Source organism: Fukomys damarensis, unplaced genomic scaffold (genome assembly GCF_012274545.1).
Source record: "Fukomys damarensis isolate Sample0158 unplaced genomic scaffold, DMR_v1.0_HiC HiC_scaffold_17, whole genome shotgun sequence".
Classification (NCBI taxonomy): Eukaryota; Metazoa; Chordata; class Mammalia; order Rodentia; family Bathyergidae; genus Fukomys; species Fukomys damarensis.
Genome location: NW_022900929.1, coordinates 30,728,372 through 30,749,611, shown reverse-complemented (window position 1 = coordinate 30,749,611; position 21,240 = coordinate 30,728,372). Strand labels below are relative to the sequence as shown.

The following is a 21,240-nucleotide window of genomic DNA, read 5'->3' as shown; positions in this document are numbered from 1 at the left end:
GCCAGTGGGATAGAGGGGGAAGTGGACAGGGGGTCAGGGGCCAGCACCTCCCAAGGCTCAGAGCCTCTGCTCACCTGTGCTGCCAGGACTCACCTGGGCAGGTTGCTCGGGTCTCACTTCAGGATGGGTCTTGGGAGCATCACGATATTGAGAGTTACTTTTAAAATTCCTCAGAAGTTGTGATTTGCAGCCAGGCAAGAGCCATTGGTTTGCAGGTAGGGAAATGAGGGAGGGTGAATGGGAAATGAGGTGAAGTGAGAGGACCACCAGCCTGAAGAGATGATTAGGCATGAGGTTCAGGGGGACAGCAATTGGAAAGGGGGGCAATCCACCGTGCCCAGGCTGCCTTTCTCAGTCCAGCATGAAGGTGAGGCCGCTCTCGTAAGCTGCTCGGAACAGTGCAGCTCCTGTCAGGGCTGAGAACAGCTGGTGCTATCCAGAGAGCTTGAGGGACAGGGAAGTGTCCTGCTCAGGTCTGTCCAAGACTTTGTTCATGCAGCTGGGTGGAGAACTGCCCAGTGCGAAGCAGGGCGAAAGCTTGTAAGGTGTTTCTGCAGATGAAGAAATGTTTCTCCAAGAAATGTTTTCCAGTAGAAATAATTTATTAGATATCTCTGGTATCAAATGAGTTGATAATTGTAAAGCACTTTATTTTTTATCTTTATTGTTTATTGGTACATTTTAGGTGTACAGTACAGTTACACTCATCACTGGAATCTTCTGCCTTTACACGCTGTATCTTGGTTCTTATTTTTCCCCATTCCCCAGCCCTCCCTTCAGCCCCTCCATCCTTCCCTAAATATTACATAACTGCTTATTTAAACGAATACCTGATTCAAGTGCGTGTTTGTGGAAGGGGGACTTCCAAGGGGAAAATTATTGTGCTGCTGGGCACAAAGTCAAGGCACTGTCCTCAGATGGCACCCGGCAAATTCCATGACTTAGTAGACTGTTAGTCAGGCTAGTAGCTCTGGTGAAGTTATTCTTTCAGGGATTTTAAATGTAAGTGAAACAAAGTCATGGGTGACACACACGTTAAGAGCAGAAGCATCGAGTGTACAGCCTCAGTAAGTTAGTGAAAGCCTGTCCCAAAGTTGGGGTGTACCTCAGTGCTAGAGTGCCTGTTAGCATGTCCAAGACCAGCGGCTTGACCTCCAGCCCCAAAAACTCAGGCTGGTATCATTTTGTTAGTTTAGCCTGATGTTTTGCACTATATGGAGGCATTCGACACTATCCTAGAAAACATCACTGAAAGGGACAAGTACTTCCACGAATTTGTGATCAGCAGCTCCACGGGGCCCAACACGCTACTCAAGGTCTGACTTTGCACCGTGTCACTGCCTTCTTCAGACTCCTGCACCTGCTTCTCACGGTCCGCTCTCTCCAGCTTGTGGCAGCAGCCTGCTCCCCTCTTCAAAGGAGACAGTTTCAGCGTCCAGATAGGGATTTTCGGCTAGTGTATTTGGAAATCCGTGTCCCTCTGCACATCTTCCCTCTGCTTTCTTTACACAAGAATTGTGTCTCCTTCAAATAAAACCCAGTCACCAGACTGTGTCCACATCATCAGAAACCTTTTGTCATCCATTAGCAGCTCTCCAGTGTTCAGTAAACTTCTTACCTTTGAACCAGTTATATCTGCATTGAATTCTTCCAGCTTGGAGGGTCTTAGCACCCGTCTAGGTCAGGTGCCCTTTTAACTTGTTCTCTGCACTATTCTGGATGTGCTATCCAAGTGACATGAAGTCCACCAGAGAACTGTCTGCTTGTTCATAGGTTCCCCAAACATAGCTCTGTACTTGGTAACCATAGCTCCGAAGATAATCTTGACACCCAGGAATGGATTGAGACTTTAGAAAAGTTGATTATACATCAGTGGAGAAATGGTATAGTAATTGTAAAGATGGTTCTGTGTCATGGATTAATAGTTGCTTTTAAAAGTAAGTATTGACCTTGTACCATTAATTAAAATACATCCAGGAAGATGGGATGTTTCAGGTGAAATAAAGTACCAAGAGGCAGTGTGTTTATGGATGATATTCCAAACATGACCACAGAGGCTAAAATCTAAAGGAAACAACAAAGACATTTATGTGCAATAAAAGAGTTAAGCAAGGCACCTGCATCCACATCCAAACCTTCTGCATGGAACAGATGAAATCAATGTTAAAAATTAAAAGTGCTGTTACAGAGCACATTACTAATTTTCAATATCCAGAACTCCCTTCATTTCCTTGGCATGAGCATTATTTACCAACAAAATGTTCTTTGTGTTAAATTCATCAGTGAATTGCTAAGCTTCAGTTTAGACTGGTAAGTGATATGAGCATCAGGGTGGAGAGGAATGTAGAAGCTACTTTCTCACCAACCTCTGTAATACATTACTGCCTGTGAAAGAAAGTCTGAGCTGCACACAGAAATAGAAAAATCACTCCAATGAATAATATTGCAAGAAGGGTTCTTAAATAATAGAATGCTTGGAGAAACTCACCCTATGGGATTGGCTTGTTCTATTTCTCAGGAGTCCTTTCTTTTCCTACAAAGAAATGGTCCTACCTTATGGGCCTTCAGTCATTAAATTTTTTGTGTTCTGTACCTTAAATTCACGGAAGTACTTCCTTCCCGTGTGCTTGTGTGTAAGTGATGCTACACAGAGTGCCTGAAACATGAAGGTTCCGGTCCTTCCTTTAAACAATTTCTGTCTGTTGATTCTTGGTGCTTTGTAGGTGTGTAAAGGTTCATGATGACTTGGATGCATAACCACGATGCTAGGAGAATGGTGAAATTCCCAGCTTTTCCATGCTTATGAACAGATTAGGATAGATTTCTGACCACAGCCTCTTGTTTTCTAATAGTCGTATATTTTTAGCATTCATAGGCACTGTGAAGTTTATTTTTTTCAAGGACTAGTTTTTAAATTTCCTGTCATTACATTTATTTTTTAGATTTTTGTTTTCCTACATTTTAAAGTCAAAGCAACACTGAATATAGCATTAAATGCCATAGGGAAATTCATAAGCACTGAAATAAATTTTATGGACTATTATGGCTGAAATTTTAGATTATATTTGAACTTTGGACTTATGTTATAGCCTTCTACTTACCTGTGATTATTCAGAAAAACATAATCTCTCTTCAATGCCACATGACGTTTAAAAAAATATTATATAGAAATCAAAACCTATCCTCACTTCATTAAATTTATAACTTAACTGGTAACCTGAAAACTAGGGCCTTGAATATATTATCCCAGAAGAAATGGACAAAAATATCAGGTCCAGAACAAAATTATGAAGCATATTAGAAAAGGTTATTCAGTAGTTCAAGAAAGAAGGCTCCACTTACCTTATTTTTTCTCTTACTTAAATAAAGTCTTTATCCTTAGTAAACATTCTCACCAAAAATTTCATGACTTCTTGTAACAGCAAAACAAAACTAAGAATTATATTCTAATTACTATGAAAATTATAGGGGGGGAAATGGTGGCTTCTGCAGCACCCTGAACAGTAATGACGTCACAATGGTTTCCTGCTGGCGAGAATTAGGAGCAAGGCCCAGTGGTTGGAGTCTCGGAGGAGGGAGGCGCATGGCTGGACTGACTGACTGCTGAATGGAGCCGGCTCTGGGTGAGGTCTGGGTCTCCCCAGCAGTTCCACATTGACGAACTCCCTCTGAACTCCAGTGGGTTAGTTAGGAATCTGACCACATTTGATTGATAGAAATGATAATTCCACATCATTCGGGCAAAGGAGACTGCTGAAAGGAGGAAGGTATTTTTTTCTGAATTTATTGCTCTGATAAATATAAATACATGTGTCTGACAAATTCACATAGAGCTCTGAGTTTTCCCTTGAATTTCTTTGTCTTTCCAAATGACTGGTTTCATAAATTGCTGATTACAAAATTTCAGGTGAAGGAAGCCTTTGAATACATATAGGCCAAATTCCTTCATCCTATAAATGCAAGACAATGTTTCTATTAATAATAATAGTAATTTTCATTGGACGCAGTAACTGCTTAGCACTTTATTACATGCTTTGCATAAAATATCTCCTTTAATTTTTCATAAACCCCCATGACCTAGATACTAACATTATCCACATTTTACAGCTGGAGCTAAAATCTAACATTTTCAGCTATGAAGCTGAAACAATGATGTTTACATTTTAACTGTTGAACTGTAGCACTACATACAATCTGAAAACCCAGTTAAAAAGCTTTCTGATCTAATTTCCTAGATGAAAAACTGAAGCCAAAAGGGTTGTGCCCTTACCAAGGTCACATTTCAATTCTGTTCACAGCTAGGTCTAAAGTAACTTTGAACCCTAGAGCAGTGTTTTTTTCCAATAGATGCATATTAAACGCAATATAATTTTCTATTTTTTTTATATCACATCAGATGATAGTTACACAAAACCTTGTGCTTTCTATTTGTCAGCTGAGGTTTTTGCATCTTACAAGTAATCCTTAAAAATGACACTATCAACAGTTTTAAACAACAACAACAACAACAAAAAACTCAGTCATTCATAAAACTGTGAAACCCCGAGGTAGGGCAGGCTTAGGTTGGCCTTGCTTTGTGGCTATGTTTTGGCAAAGGCCCAATTTATTTTCTCTTCAGTGGTGACAAGTACTTTTTTCCTGAAGCTAGATTCTCAGGTGGTAACTTTTGCAGGCTTCAGATTCCTGGCTTTTGGGAGCTCTTTCAAAGGGCTAAAAAATACTGCTTCTCAAAAGTCAAATCAAATCTTCTTCCTCGGCTAAGTTTAGTTCCAGTTCTCGATTCAGTTCTTTTGGTCAGGAATTGTGCTTGCTGAATATCTAAAGCTTGCTGGATTAGCTAGGAGCCCGCCTAGGGATGTTGTGTATTCATTCACAGCAATCTGTGCTGTCCCAGAACCAGAGCAGAGTGCCTGTCCTGCTCCACCCACTCAACAAACACTAGCAAAATCTGCAGCTTAATGGGAGAGAAAGCATAGGGCTGCTTTGGAATTTAATGTCTGGAACTCAGAACAAGAAAACCCATAAGGAAGTCATCCTTGCCCAGGGATCTCTGTGCAGTCTTTGTGCTTTTGTTTTTATGTTTTAATCTCTTACTTTTGAAGCATGGTTTGCACTGAAAAGCTGAATACGAACATGTGGTACCCTTGCTTGTAAGTGGAACAGTGGTAAAATCTGCACTTATGTCAAATGCCAGCCCTGTGACAGTTGTTGAAAGCCACCTGTCCTGCCCTTCCTAGCCACTGTCCTTCTAACTTCCCTCATGGGTGCCCTTGCCACAAGTTTTGTGGTGGACGTTTCTTTGTTTTAACTTACACTTTTACCATCATTATTGTGCGAATCCCTCAGGACTGTACTATGGTTTTGCCCATCTCTGGGACATACAGAAATTCATTTGTACAATGCAGGTGCTGGTTTAGAAACTATGAAATGCCTTCCTGTTGTTGACTGCATGTTGCCCAACCCATGGCAGCCAGAAAGCAGAGATGGATGCACCCTCCACAGGCCACCCAACCCCCGTGGCCACCTCCATCACCTCAGCCCCTCCTAACAGCACTGCATGCTCAGCTAGGAGCTGAGTAATCCACTGATGAGTCCCCGTCAAAGTAGAACCCATGACCCAAGACCTTCCAAAAGCCCCACCTCTGAACACATGGGACCCTGGGGTGACATTTCGGATCTAATATGTCACAAGCAGCACAACTCCATTGTTGAACAATGGTCTCCGTGTAGGTCTCCTTCTCCCCAAATTTCTCATGTTGCAAGGAATCCAGTCACCTTGGCTCAGAGGGCCACAGCACTCCAGTCTCACTCTTCTTAGACTATTTACACAAGCGATGCTCTTGTTTTCAAGTAGGTTCATATCGTGAGGTCCTGAGAGTCAGTGCTTTGTTATATATGAGTTTGGTAAAATTACAACCCGACCTGACCCAGCTGCAAGCTGTAGCTGAAGCTCTAGATTATTCTTCTGGATTGAGGTTCTATGTTCCTTGCTAGGATCTGACAACGACCTTTATTTTTGAGCTCAAATACATATTTTTAATATTATATTTTACCCAGATTGCCCACCTATCCATCTGTGATAGAAACACAGCTGGAATAAAGAATTGGTTTTCCTCAATAATAGATTAGTATCAGGCTAAACCTAACATCATGTCCCTTAGTTAACAATTTCTTTAAAATAATTTAGATTTTTACTTTGAAAATTTAGACTCTTGTGATTATGTTTTGTGAATGTATAAATTTAGGTCAGTGACTCTACAAGTGGCCATATTGTCCCCGAAGTAAAATGTAGGAATGTACACTTCCCAGTAACTACCCAGGGCCAGGAAGGTGACCGTGCCCTTGGAGGGCATGCATGAGGGCACTCACTCCAGGGCTACACTTTGGATGGCCAGTGTCCTCCAGATGCTCACGTGTAACAGGCGTGGTCTCCGAGGGAGTGCCGCTGGGAGGTACAGGGTCCTCAGACGACTGCATGTGTGTCCATGAAGAGATGTAGGGGTCTGCTCTCTTCCTTTTCCTTCTGCTTCCTGGTTCAGGGGGACAGTGACTGCCCCTCCACAAGCTCCGCCCACGGTGTGCTGCCCTTGCTAGAGGCCTGAATTTGAGCTGGAAGCTCTGTAACCATGAGCCCAAACAAGTCTTTTTGCTTCAGGAGTTGACTGACTCAGATGTTTCATTACAATGACACAAAGCTGGCTGATAATGCGCCCATGGTGCCAGAGAAAGTCTGCTCCCGGAGAATTATGTGGCCTACATGACAATAAAACGAACTGCTGGGTATTCACTTAGGTGGAAACGTTTCCATGAGTACCTGGTACAGGACTACCCTCAGATAAAGTATATTTTAAAGTGTTTAATATGCACTACATTTACCAGACAATCAGTTTTTTAAGTTATAGTGGAAATATAGTTTTGCTTGGGACATTTGTAAGATTTTATTTTTCTGGAAAATTGTGTCAGTGACGAGTAGTAACTGAGTCTGAACAATGTGTCTGTTGGTTGTTACTTTTTTTGTGATATTTGTAACTATTCTACATATGTGTGTGAATGTATCTCTAAAAATTCTTTCATATAATAAAAGCTAACAATTGATATTCAGTTGGATAATTTATGTAAGATATTTGTGCAGTTCCTGCTCTTCTAAGTCATTTTTTAGTGAAGCAAGAAAGTTGTTAGTTATACACATAGCAGATGTAGATGTACACGTAGCCTTGATTAACATGGGAAGTGAACCTCTCAATCAGACATGCAGAGTAGGACCATGGGATGCTGCCCTTGAATTTTTAAAAACCCTTCTACTCTGAATGATAAAAACATCAATCTTATGTAAAAATAGCATATATACTAATTCTTATCAGTCATGGCATATTGGAGAGAAACTAATCTTACTGAAAGTGAAAGGAGCTATTAATACAATGAAAAAAAGCCAAATCTAACCTTATCTCCTGGCCTGCTGAGCAATAATACTTTCATAAGAAGAATCAGTGAGAAGCCAAAACCTTTCCAAAATAGGTCATGTAATGGACTACAATCTACAGATTTTCATTACAATCCCAGTGGCAAGTTGAGTGCCCACTGATGGCATGTGCAAGTTCCTTAAGGAAGGTGTCACAGTGGATGTCACTAACACAGCCAAGGGCAGACAGCACAGAGGTACCAGACTGAAATAGTTTTCATAGGTAACACTTTCCCAGTAGCATTGCTTCTATAACAGAAACGCTAAGCTATGATTATTCTATGATGTGGCTGAGTAGCATTTTTAGAGATCTCACAATTTCATAAATTTATTTCACTATTACTAACTTTTATTTATTCAAAATCTGATTGAAATATTTGGAAAATCATGAATATCAATTCTAGTGGTGCCATCAATTAATATTGATCATTTGAATGACAGGTCACCTCATAAATTTCAACGTAAGGAAGAATTCTAACATCTAGATCACACAGATGTGTGTCAGTTCTAAAGGAACCTGTTGAAGGTATAGTGTCAACTATTTCATGATAGAAATAATAATTTTACTCCATTAATTAAATGCAAAGGTAGAATTTCTACTTCTAGTTAGAATATAGAAGAATGTTATCTTCACTTTTAACAAAAAGCAGAAAAAATGTAACAGATAAAATAAAAATGTATTTTTTGTGAGGCTATTGATGTTTTCTTCAGTGAGACAATTGAAGAGCTGTGGATATAAAAACAACTCAATGAGGAAAGCAAAAACAAAAATAGAAAACATTTGTTTGGCTAACTTTGGAGGGGGCTCCAAGTCCTGCATGCATGCACAGGGGACCACAGCATTCACCAGCACCTGGGCAGGCAGAGGTGCTGGTCTGTCCCAGATGGGAGCATATTCTGTGATGTTTCTCAAAAACACAGTTTCTCATATATTACATCTCCTAGTTTTTAATTCTATGTTACTGATGGTTATGCTCATACATGTTTTCCCTTCTTGTGCCTTCTTTTAGTTTGGTTTTTGTTCCTTTGTTTGGCTTTGGCTGGGTGCCTATTTCACTTGTATCTATTCTTCATTTTTTACATAGTGGTATCATGTTTCCCCTGATCTACATTATCAATGTATTATACAGATTCTGTTATGTCTCTTTAGATTATCATTTTGGTAAGAATGAAATCACCTATATTTGCATGTCTCTTTTTATGTAAGTGTTATCCTATGAAAGGTGACAAATGGCATTTTAAGAAAATTTATATATATATATATATCTATTATGAGATTTCTACATACTTGGTAGTAAACACTATAAGTTTATTAATATAGGAGAGAAATAGAATTATAACATGATGAGTCTTTCTCATCAGACGCAGAGTAATATAATAATATTTCAAAGTATATTGTGGTAATTTAAGGAGATTACAGCAGTCCCTAGAACATTTAAAAAATTTGTCTAGTAAACAAACAAACAAACATACTAAAAGCACATGCTCAAAGAAAAAAGCATCGATGAACCAGAACTACAGGAAGGAGGAGAAAGTGAAAGTTGGGGCGAGACAGGGGAGCTCAGCAGAATCAGTGTAGTCACAGCAATTGCCTTTGGACACAACACAGCAACTAAAGGACAGAGGTTCAGTCTGGGTCAACAGGGATAAAAGGAAGCCTCGGGTAATGCTGTTAAAGAGAGGTGCTTAATGTTAAAGAGAGGTGCTTAATGGTGCTTAAAGAGAGGTGCTTAATGCTCAGCGGTTCCGTGGCCTGCCTTGCAAGCGCAAGGAACTGAATTCAATCCCCGGTACCAAAAAAACAAAAAACAAACAAACAAAAAAAGAGAGAGGTGCTTAAGATGTAAGAATCTGGTTGAAAGTTAAATGATCAAAATTATGTACCACAAAGACCTGAGGTCTAACACACTTGATCCAAAAGATACTAATTCTAAACATGCATATTCTTCAAAATAAATGAATCGAGTTACCCTTCCTTCAAAATTTGATGCAGAAAAACTCATAACTTAGTGTGACGTCTGCCAGCTGCACATCTGGTTGAGGAAGATTTCAGGGTCCTTAAAGCAGAACCAACAAATTCATTGTGAGAGTTCCTGCAAGACATGTACAACTATCATTAGTAAGCTGCCATCAGACTGATGCAGGGATCTCTGTCTTATTAATGACTCCAACTTACATTGTCATCACTCCACATATTATATAGTTATTAAAGTTAAGCGAAAACATCTATGGCTTGAAAACTGAGTATTACATGCCCTTATTCATATTGGGGCTCCCGCTGCTCTTCAGGGGCACTCTGAAGCCATCCAGGGAGGTGCACCTCTGGGTCACGTTCAGCCTCTCTGTCACCTATAAAAAGTTATCATCCGGATGCAGTGCCTCTTACATTGCACAGATGTACCAGTGTGGCAGGCCCCACAGTACAGATGCATTTCTTGTCTTGTGAGGTTTGGTTTCTCTCCTACGCCATCCCGTGCTAAAGAGTACATTTTGACATTATCACTTTGACAAGGTCTGGGTCTGTGGGAGTATTCTTGTTTCCTATTTCAGTGTAATTTTCCTGGATTAGTTATCCCATGAAAGTTATTCACCTCTGCTTTTGTGAATGGGTTACTTTTATTTGATATCAAGATAATTTTTATTTTAATGTCTAATTTAAATTTTGGATTTGCCCTCCCCTCCCCTCCCCTCCCTTTTCTTTCCTTTCCTTTTTTTCAGTGCTGCTGCTGAAACCCAGGGCCTCACACATGCTAAGCATAAACACTACCATTGAGACCTGCCTGCAGCCTCCCAGGCAATTGCTGTACAAAATGATGCATGGTCTTTTCCCCTTTTTTGAAACCAGGCTTACTCATGATAAATAGAGATGTGCACCTACCTACTCAATTTATCCTCTAGCTTTGAAATAAAATCTTTTTTTCTCTAATATACTTCTTGTTAAGACTTTTACATTGTAATGAAGAAACTATGCATCATTGTGGAACTTTTGTAGATAGTTTATTATTAAATTTTATTTCAATTTCAATCTTCAAATATGCATTAAAATATTGGCTAAAAGATAAGAGTGTGCTGCATGTAATAAAGTTGATATCTGATTTGACTGTCTAACAAAATTTATGGCTAAGTGGTAATTGTTCCAAGTTCCATTTTCATAAATTTCTCAAACCTGGGTCTCTAATCCTCTAGTATTGCGCATTGCAGTCATTTCATTCTATATTAATTTCTGAACAACGCACTTGCATCAGTTTCTCATTTTAAATGTACAGTTGGTGTTTCTTACTGTTATTAGATCGTTTTTTCTTTTCTCTCTGTTGAAGCCCAATTATTGCTTTTAAGCTTCATGCCTATAATTATGTGAAATGTCCCACTTGATTTATTTTAATTATTTTTGCTTGGAATTTTCTCTGAAGGGATTAATGTTGCTACTTACATTTTTCCATATACAAACTATTTGTCTTTTTAATTTAATGACATCAAGTTTCTGTTTGGTTTGCACCAGTGTCTGGGGATTTGTTTTGTTTGGGGCTTTGGTTAGGGATTAAAACAGATTAATGTTTATCACAAATTTGAAAGTAGAAAATAGTTTCTATGCTTTAAAATGTTTATGCCCTTGAAGGAATAACAAATAGCCAAGTTTGTTTTCCTGTAACAAGAAGACTGCGTGGAGAGCCAGAGAGTACTTGTTTCCAGAGGCACCAGGCGCCAGGTGTGGGGATGTCGGTCTCAGTGTCACTGTCCAGGGCTCAGGGTGTCCTTGTGACAGCGGAGAGGAGGCTGTGCTGTCCCCCTCAGGCCGTGGCTGAGAGCAGCCTCCCTGAGGAGGACCGGGCCCTGGGTGAGGCGGGAGTGTGGACGCTGGTGGAAGAAAGGGCGATGTCCACTCGCGGCCGTGACTCCAGTAAGCGGCCGAGGGAGTCGGAAGAGGACACGCCCACGGCCTCAGTGTCCACGCGGGGATCAGCTGAGGACACAGGGGAGGCGGCAGCCTGGAGAGACCAGGAGGAGCCGAGTTCACCGGGACTACCCGGGCGTTCCTCGGAGACCCCAGCATCCACGCCCTGGACAGGGGACACTCTCTAGACAAGGAAGGAAGATGCCCTCCCCTGCCGTTCTGTCGCCTTCAGTGCCTGGCTGTCATCAGGCAGAAATGGGACTCAGCCTGTAAAATGGAGCTACCTAAACCTCAATATAAAAAGCAGGGGCACGGTGAGGCTGTCTTGAGTTCTGAGCTGGGCTCTGTATCTTGTGTTAGAATGAGGCCTTCACTGGGAACGCTTGGTCGGCTCACACGTGGGCTCCTCTTCAGTCCACCCCACTGGAGTGAATCACAGAACAGGGAGCTCTCCCAGAGAGGCTCCTGGCAAAGGGGTGGTGGACAGAGAGCAGGGCTCAGCCTGAGGCCGCCCTTCCCCAGGGCGTCTCCCTGCACAGTCGCCCAAGGGCACCAAGTCAGCTGACCATACACACACCACGTATGATTGTGCAGTCGCTCCTTCTCTTCCTCTTCTCGCCTTCCCTCCTCCTCCTTTTCCCACCCCGCAGGGGGACTGGATGACTCAGGCTCACCACCTACCAGTGGAGGCCTCCACACTTTGTGCCCTGCGTTTCCCTATCTATGAGATGGGTCCAATGGATTCCTCATAAACAGTGCAAGGATGCGATACATGAGTAAACCAAATTAGCCCCGTGGACGGTCTTTGCTGGCCTTGATACCCGAGCCCTTAGTATGTCCAGTGTGCTGCCATTCCGATGCCTGCTATCAGTATTCTGCGGAGTTCAGCTGAGGTCTCCAGCCCTGAGGGCTGGCCTTAGTGATTTCCCTTCCTGGCCCTGCCATGTCCTCTGTATTCAGAAGAAGCCTGGTGCGGTGCTCAGGTCTCTCTCCTCTTTGTGTTTTAAGAAGCTACTATTTTCAGATTTTGCTTTAGTGTCAACCCCGGTTCTCTGCAGCACTCGGCCCTGGGGTTGTAAAGGCTGTGACTGCTTTCCACCTGAGCCGAGGTGGAATCTTCACAAATTGAATTTTAAAAATGAAATTGCTCCAACTTTTTACAAACTACTTTTTATTTTAAAGTTGGTTTTGGTCACTTGTGGCATTTTATTGTTAAATACATAGAATTTCCCATTATTAATGTTTGCTTATTTTATTTTCATTATTTCTTTGTTTCTTTCTGATTGTGTTCTCTTTTCACATAACTCTATTAAATTTTTTAACATTAATAAATTGATTCTATTAAAATATTTTTAAAAACATACAACAAAAATTTCTCTAGTACTTATTTTTACAAGTTTTAATTTCTTTTTATTTAGGATTTTCATCTATTTTCAGAAATTAGATTAGACTATAATTTTCTACTCTTTGGATTCGCTTACATTATATTCTTGTCAACATAATATTATAACCATGTAGATAAATAGAATTTTCAAAATTTTTCATATTATTTAGATCATTTTGAAAGAATTACTTCTTCCCTGAGAATTAGTGCAACTTGCTTATAAAATATTTAGAACTGATTTTTCTGGTTAAGGAAAGTAAGTGACTAACAGTTTAATGTCTTCATTTTGCTGTTCTAATCAGACCTTTTATTGTTTTCAAAATCCATGTTCATAAGTTTTTTCCAAATCACTTTTATCTAAATTCAGAGTAAAATATTGACATTGTTTGTAGGATTCTTTAACATTTAAAATAACTGTGACAGTCGTGTCCACTCTGATTTCTCTCAGTGTCTGACTACACTTCCTTCTCATCCATTCTTCCTGTCTGCAGTTTGTCCTTTGGGTGGATTTGGAATTTTGTGCTGCTTCTGTGGTGCTTGCTTTTATTTTTGGAGCAGCTTGTGGTTTGCTGAATGGACATTACATACTAATTTGCCCCCTAGAGCTGGGGTTTGCTCTGTTATGGATCCATTTCCACACCTGGGACCGAGGGAAGCTGACTGGGGCCTCCTCCCAGGAACTGACCTGGTCACCAAGAGGTGGCTATGTCTCCTCCACAGTGACTCGTTCTCCATGGGTTGTGAGCACCCTTGGCTAGTGGGAACCCAGTTTGTTGTGCAAAGGGATTGGAGAGCAACCTTACTTTTCTAAGTGAGTTGTGAGAAGGCACTTTCTTCTAGGATTTGTCCTGCATTAATGTGAAGTCTGGGGATGCTGTGACATCTAACTACAAATCCAAAGGGAATGCTGACATACAGAGGAGGAAGCAGAGAAAACTGCAGAGAAAAGGGCTCAAACCCAGTGGATGAGGCAGCCTTGAATCCCATCCCAACTCTGCCTCCTGGCATTGAGCTAATCTCATTCATCAATTGAGAAATTTGGAGACCATGTGTACCAGTTGTTTGGCCAAATGCAATGCACATGTTGCTGTAAAGGTCTTAAATAAATAAATAAACAAATTCTTACCTCCAGTAGAGTGTATTTCTGCATTTTCTATTATGTCCTGTTGTTTTGCTTATTGTGACAATATCATATGTGTTAACTATTTGATATATAATTGCAATGTATATTTATTTCTTAATAAATTGTATCTGTTAGAAAATGGAAAAAGGTAACTTCTAGATAGGATAAACACATAAAATCTATTTATTGCAAGTAAAGGAAATTTCCCTTCATAATGTGTGTGGGTCTCATTCCATTATTATTCCATTATTATTATTTGACTTCTTAAGGGCAAAGGAAGTTCTGATTTTATACTGCAGCACTGGAACTTCTGTGTGAGTTGCTAACTTTTACAGTTTTCTGAGCAAGTTCTCTACACAGAGCTCTTTTTCTCTCCTTTTGTCTCTCACCATATATAAGAATACTGTCTTATAAAAAAGAATAAATTTGAGTCATTTGTAGGAAAATGGATGCACCTTAAGACCATAACATTAAGTAGCCCTAATAGAGTGAGCTGAGCAATTTTCATATTTTAAAGCTAAAATGAGTTTAAGTTTGTTGACATTTGCAAACCACTATTTTCATTATTGTAGTTTTTTTCCTGTTTCTTTAATTTCTTCTTATATCCTCTCATTTGCATTCTTCTATTGCCTTTGGATTTACTCTTCTTTTTTAACTTGTGCTGTTTGATTTCAATGTTTTTCAGTCATTTAAAATTGCTATGGCGCTTAGAATATTCTTGCTACAAACCTCGCTCAAGTCAATAAACTTTGGTTATGGCTTTGGATTTAAAGGACATATTTACGCTACTGAGACTAGGTTACCAGACACAGAATGAAAGCAAAAGAGGCCTCAGAACTTGTTTCCTCTGTAAAAACAATGGAAAAAGGCAAAGATTGTCCAAATCAACTTTTACAGCACTCTGAGAAGTAACAAAATGCAGAAATAGTTTCCCAGGAACTAAAGAAGGAACACAGTTGAATCTCGATGACGCTGAGCTTCAGGTAGCTTTGATTTGAACTTTTCTCCTCAGCTGTCTGCAACTCCAAGGAAGCCTCGCCCTCTTATGATAATGGTAGCCATGGAAACCAACAGCTGGGTCACCCCAGCAGGAAGGAATGATGGAGCTTTCCCACCCCGAACTTCCAGAGAATTGTCACCGTTAGACCTGCCCCTCTGTCCCCTGGAGCTGCTCCTCACCCAGCCACCAGCACCAGAGCTGACTTCATCAGAACAGGCTGAGAATTAAAGTCATAAATCCGACCTGCCAGTAATTACATTAAATATAAGTAAATTGATTGACAAATGATTAAAATGATTTGAATACATGCTGTCTACATCATATATGTTTTATATTCACATGCATGTAGATCATACATAAAAGGAAGGAAAAGATATTCCATGTAGTCAGCAAAAGAGAGCAAGAGATAAGATAATCTGAAAAAACAGGCTTTAAAACAAGAATTGCTTTTAAAAATAAAGATGTTTTATAATGACAAGACCAATTCATGAAAGACATGTTATTTATAAACACATCCACTTAAAGCCTGCCTTTAAAGGGCAAGGTCCTGAGTTCAATCCCTGATCCCCAAAACAAAAAGAAAAAGCAAAACAAAAATAAAAAACAAGGGCTTAAAATAAATGAAGCAAAAAACTCACAGAAATTAAGGAAGAAATAAACAAGAAAAAATAACTGTTGGTGACATAATAGATGGAACAAGACAAAGATCAATAAAGAAAAGTGACAACTCTGTAACAGATTAGCCCTGAGATTTCTACAGAATGTCCCACCAAAAACATCAGAACATAAACCTTCTCAACTGTATGCAGTGCTCACATGGGATATTAGGCCCCAAAACATGTCACAATGCATTGTGACATCATTTGAAATAACACAGAGTATGTTCTACCAAACACAAAGGCAACTAAAATCAAAACCAAAGAATTTGAGAAATTAAATAAAAGTGTTAAAACACTACTAGTCAAAACTAAGTCACATAGAACTTAGAGCAATATTTTGAGATGAGTAAAAGAGAGAGAAAATAGGCCAACCTTCATATGATGTAGCTAAAGCTGTTCTTAGAGAAAAATGTCCATCTATAAGCTGCCTGCATGCTCTAGCATCTGAAAAATTCAGTAATTTTACATATCATTTTAAAAAAACTAGAGAAAAAAGCCGAATGTGGTGGCGCATGCCTGTAATACCAGCACTCAGGAGGCTGAGGCAGGAGGATCACTATGAGATCGAGACCAGCCTGGGCTACATAGTGAATTCCAGTTCAGTCTCAACTACATAGTGAGACCCTGTCTCAAACAACAAAACAAAACAAACAAACAAACAAAAACTAGAGAAATGAAAATCTAAGCAGGCAAAGGAAAGAAGTAATAAAGATTAGAATAGAAATAAATTTGAGACATAAAACAGTATCAAATGTCAAGAAAGACAAAAGTTGGTTATTGGAAAGGCCAACAATTGACAAATGTTTAATATCAATCAGTAAAAAAGGAATGATAGTAATTTTACACAACTCAAATTAATTAAAATTTTAAAAAGAAAAAAGGAACATCATTATTTAGCCTTACCGGAAAAAGTGAATTAAAATGAAATAATATGAATAATTGTATTCTAACAAATTCTATGTAGTTAATAAAGTTCTAGAAATACATTAAACTGCCACAAATGAGTTAAAGAGAAAAATTAGAAAATTTGAGTAGACTTAAAGCAAATAAAGGAGTTTTAATTAGTGATGAATTTAAAAGTGGTACGAAAGAAATGACTTCTAATTCTAGATGACTTCAGTGATTGAATCTGACAAGGATTAAACACCAGTCTTTTACAAAAATCTTCCAAAAATTAGAAGTGGAAAACTCTTTTCAAGTCATTCTAGAAAGTCAGCCTTACTGTGCTAAAAAGGTCTGGCAGACATAGGGGTAGTATAACTCATACCCATATCACTTGTGAAAACAGAAATGGGTCTGCACAGAACAATAACGAACTGAGTCCAGCAGCTAATCCACTGAGCATAAGCTATGACTCATGTTAGAGTTATAACAGAAATTTCAAAATGCTTTGACAAACGAAAATCAATGGATTCCACATACCATATTAATCAAATAGAGGAAGCAGGGCCTGGTGGTGCAGGCCTGAAATCCTTACTCTGGGAGGCTGATACAGGAGAGACACAAAGTCGGAGCTCACCTGAGCAATTTAGTGACTTAATGAGACCCTCCTCAGATGAAGAACACAATATGAAATATGAGCTGGGGAGGTGGTGAGTTCAACTCCTAGTATTGCAAAAATAAAATAAATAAATAAATAAAAATAAAGGGAAATGAGCATTTCAGTCAATGCAGAAGGAAGCTTCTGATGTAGTCCGTCATCAGTCTATTGGGACATACCTCTCCGGAATCCAGGGAGAGGGGCACTTCCCTAAGCACGATAGCAGAACCTGTAGAAAACAGCAGACATCCTGTGTGAGGGTGAGGCACTGAGTAGTTTTCTCCTAAACTCAGGATCAACATGGAGATTCCTGTTCTTTACATGTGTGTTTAATCTTGTAAATATACAGCCTGGGCAACCAAGTAAGGAAAGACATCAAGAATGGAGGCGCAAGATCCTATGTGTAGATGACTTTGTCTTGTAGATATAAAACCCCAAGGAAAACACAGACTATGGATGCTCATAAAACCAGTGAGGTATCACATATAACATGAATTTAATGTCCTATCAATGAATAATCCAAATGATATTTAGGAAATAACTGCACTTATAATAGCATGTAATGAATAAGTGGAAAGACAGCTCACATTCATGGATTAAAAAGCTTAAAATTGTTAATTGAGATACTTCTCAAGCTGAATAACATTGAGACTCCAGAAACACACTTCTGTGTTTGTAGCCAATTGATTATTTGCAAAGTGTTTAGACAATTCAGTAAAAAAGTGCAATGTATTCATAGAATAATGTCAAAACAAATGCACACCTATGACCAAAGAATTCAGTAGGATCCCTGCCTCAAACAACATACTAAAATGAATTTAAAATGGATCATTGACCTAAATCCAGGGCTATGAAGATACAACTCTTAGAAGGAAGCATAGAATTAAAACTTTAGTCCTGTTTTAAGCACTTTTGTCTTAGATATGTCATCAAAACCATGAATTTCAAAAGACAACATAAAGAGATAAATTTAACTTTATCAAAACAAAAAAAAGTGCTTTAAAAGACACCATCCATCAATGCAGTGAAAAGACAACCCACAGAAAAGGAAGAGAAAATTGTAAATTATACATAAAATGCGTGACTTATATCCAGGAAGTAGAAATAAATGTTATAACGGTAAAGTGACAAGCAACCCAATTTTTAAAATGAGCCCAACGGTTGAACAGGAATTTCTCTAAAGAACACACACAGACGCCATGGAGTGTGCGTCTGCATCCTTACACGCCTCTCATGACAATCATGAGGCCACCTCCACACTCTACTCATTCTTCACTGTTCCTTGTTGAATGTGGGTTTCTGATCTTGTACTTTGCCCTAGTATTTCCAGGACTCTCCTGGCTTCTGTGTCCCCACCCAGGGCCCTGCTCTGTGAGTTGCAGCAGCCTACATTCTCTGTCTAGGATTTTCCACCTCTAGCTTTGTGCTTGCTGTTGGGCAGTGTACTGGATGCATCCAGGAATAGTTTGAGTTTGATTTATTTTTTCTAGGATACAGTGTGTTGTGTCCTATTTTACATTTAGTCTTTTCACTCTTAAAATTATTCCATTACTTTTCTCCAAATAGTCTCATCTTCAATATTCTCTCTTCAGATATTCTAACTTTGTGAAACACAGAAAAAACAAAAACCAAACCAAACCAAAAGAAAACAAGACAAAAATCCTGAGTCCTAACTCCTAACATGCATGGCCCAAGCCCGTTCGATTTCTCATCTCCCACTACTGGGCATGAAAATCCCAACCACAGAGTTGCTTCTGTATTCCATGTATTTCTGAAAATGTTGGATCCATCTCTGACATGTTTTTCCTTTTGGCTTTTGATCTGTTTCTCTTATCTGACACCAGAAATTTGCTGGATAAATCTGACATTTGCCTATGTGTGTGGTGTGTGTGAATTGTTGTACAGTACACTATATACCTACTGAGTCCATGCCGGAGGTAGGTAGAGTGGAGGACTTCCTACCTGAGGCTCACACTCCACCAGGATTCCCATTGCTTTGCTGTGTGTCTCTGGTCATCCTGGAATACTCGGTCACCCCTTGACTTCATGAGCCATCTCCAGAGTTGGTGAGTGGACTTCTAGTGACGTAGTACACCAGCACAGAGGGGCTTTAGAAAAAGTCTGCAGTACTCCTTAATACACGGTGTTTTCTTTACTACGTATACAGAGCTCAATCTGGCACATATATATTTTAAGTTCCTAGACTAATGATAAATAGTTAACGAATAGTATTATAGAATCTTTTCATGAGGATCATTAAAATGTTAGGATTACATGGCAGACCTGTGTGACAATCTTTGTTTTCCTCCACACAATCAGTATCTTGGGGTGTAGGTAAAGACTGCCTGTGAAAGATGGCCTCAACTTCCAGAACAATTTAACTTCAAAGCTGTAACATTGGTTACTTCTCCAGGGCTGCGAGTTTTTTCACTACCATAGCCACAGTTGGTCTAAAGGCAATAATTTCCTGGGCAGGAATCCAATTCCATAACCATCCTGTCAGCATGGTGATTTTCTTTTGTACCTCCACAACTCAGTGGGACCCATCCACATAAACTCAGTTCCCCCGCAATTCTTAAATGTGTTTTTAAGCCCAAGCATCACAAAGTTACCCACTGGAAATACCTTCAATAAATTGGAGAGGAGAGGATTTTGAAGTTTACTGACACAGATAATTGTGTATATCATGCAGGTATGAATTTTATTTTACCTGTCAAAATCATTTCACAAGTAAATCACATTTATCCTTTGTTCACCAGTGATATTCTTATTATTTTCATTTCATTCTCTGTGCAGAGCACTGTCCTCAGTACTGTGGTCATTAGTAAAGAAGAACCAAGTCTAAAAGATGACTTGGAAGGACTTTCCCAGTATGTGACGATGGAGCATTAGAATATCATAATCCAGGAGAGTAGCAATGGATGAGGACGTGATGGGAAAGGGAGGTTCCCTGTGATGTCAACAGCTGCCAAAACCGTACACTAAGGGATGCGACATTTCAAACACAGTAACTGCACAGTGATACTTAGAGTGCTCATTTTCAAAGATGTAAATGTTTCTGTTGAACACATTTCCATTTTGTTGTAGCTGAAGATTTCAGGCTGAATTTAAGCAAAGAGGCTTAGTTGACCTTATGGAAGCATTTCTTGGGCAAAAGGATAAGGTTCTATTTTACTCTTTCTTTTTTTAAAAATTGAATTTATTGGTACATTCTAGGTAGACAGTACAGTTACATTCATTACTGGGATCTTGTATCTTTACAGGCCAGGTCTTGGTTCTCATTTTTCCCCTTGTCCCCACCCTCGTATTTTATCTCATACTGAAAATGGACCTATATATCTTTAACTTGCACCCGCCTTCTCTCTTTCCTTCCCTCCCTCCTTCCTTTCCTTCCCTCCCCTCCCTTTTTGCACCCTCCCCTTCCCTTTCCCTTACCCCTCTTCCCCTTCCTCTTTCCTCTTCCCTTCCCTTCCCTCTTCCTTCATCAGAACTAAAACACTGCACATAATTAGGGTCACATTGGCCCTTCTCTGTGCTACAATTCAAAGAAAATAAGGTGACACCAAAGCTTTTTAAAAAGAAATTTATAAGAAAAAAACCTTAATTTAAAATTTCCATGAACTTTAGTGCAAAGTCACCATGGGTGATAAACATTAGGATTATATCTGTATATATATCAGACATTGTAATTCAGGACTTAGCTTTGTGGAGAAACTTACATAAAATAGTCTCCATTTGACAGAGGCACACAACACGCACACTGAATCTTGAGTCTGGGGCCATCTTCTAAATCATATTTAGATCTTGGATTTAGCAGGGCACCATGGTGAGTGCCGGTGGCCTCAGCTATTAGGGGACCACTTAATCCAGGAACTGAGACCAGCCTGGGTGACATTTTAAGATGTGCTGTCAAAAAATTTTGAAAAGCAAAGCTAGATTGAGGGTACTCATGATATGATAAAAAATAAATTTTTTTTTATCTAGTTCCATATAGTGATAATTAACACTTAATCAAGTCTAAAATGTAGTGGAAAATTAAAATTTTATTTCCAAATACATGTAATAAATTTTAAAATAAATGTATTTGATTTATATTCTAATGCAAACATTGAAAGAAGCCAATTGACAATGTATTTTCCATGATTTGGGTGTTCTCTGTATATTTCATGTTATGAAGTTATCA

General features: G+C 39.3%; 1 long non-coding RNA gene across 1 annotated transcript; it reads left to right on the top strand.

Moving 5' to 3' along the window:
• The first annotated feature begins 3,569 nt into the window (after positions 1-3,569).
• On the top strand, positions 3,570-15,095 carry LOC104862689. Its single transcript, XR_780397.1, has 3 exons — positions 3,570-3,767; positions 7,901-7,985; positions 14,544-15,095. It is a non-coding gene; the product is annotated as an uncharacterized LOC104862689 (long non-coding RNA).
• The last annotated feature ends 6,145 nt before the right edge of the window (positions 15,096-21,240 follow it).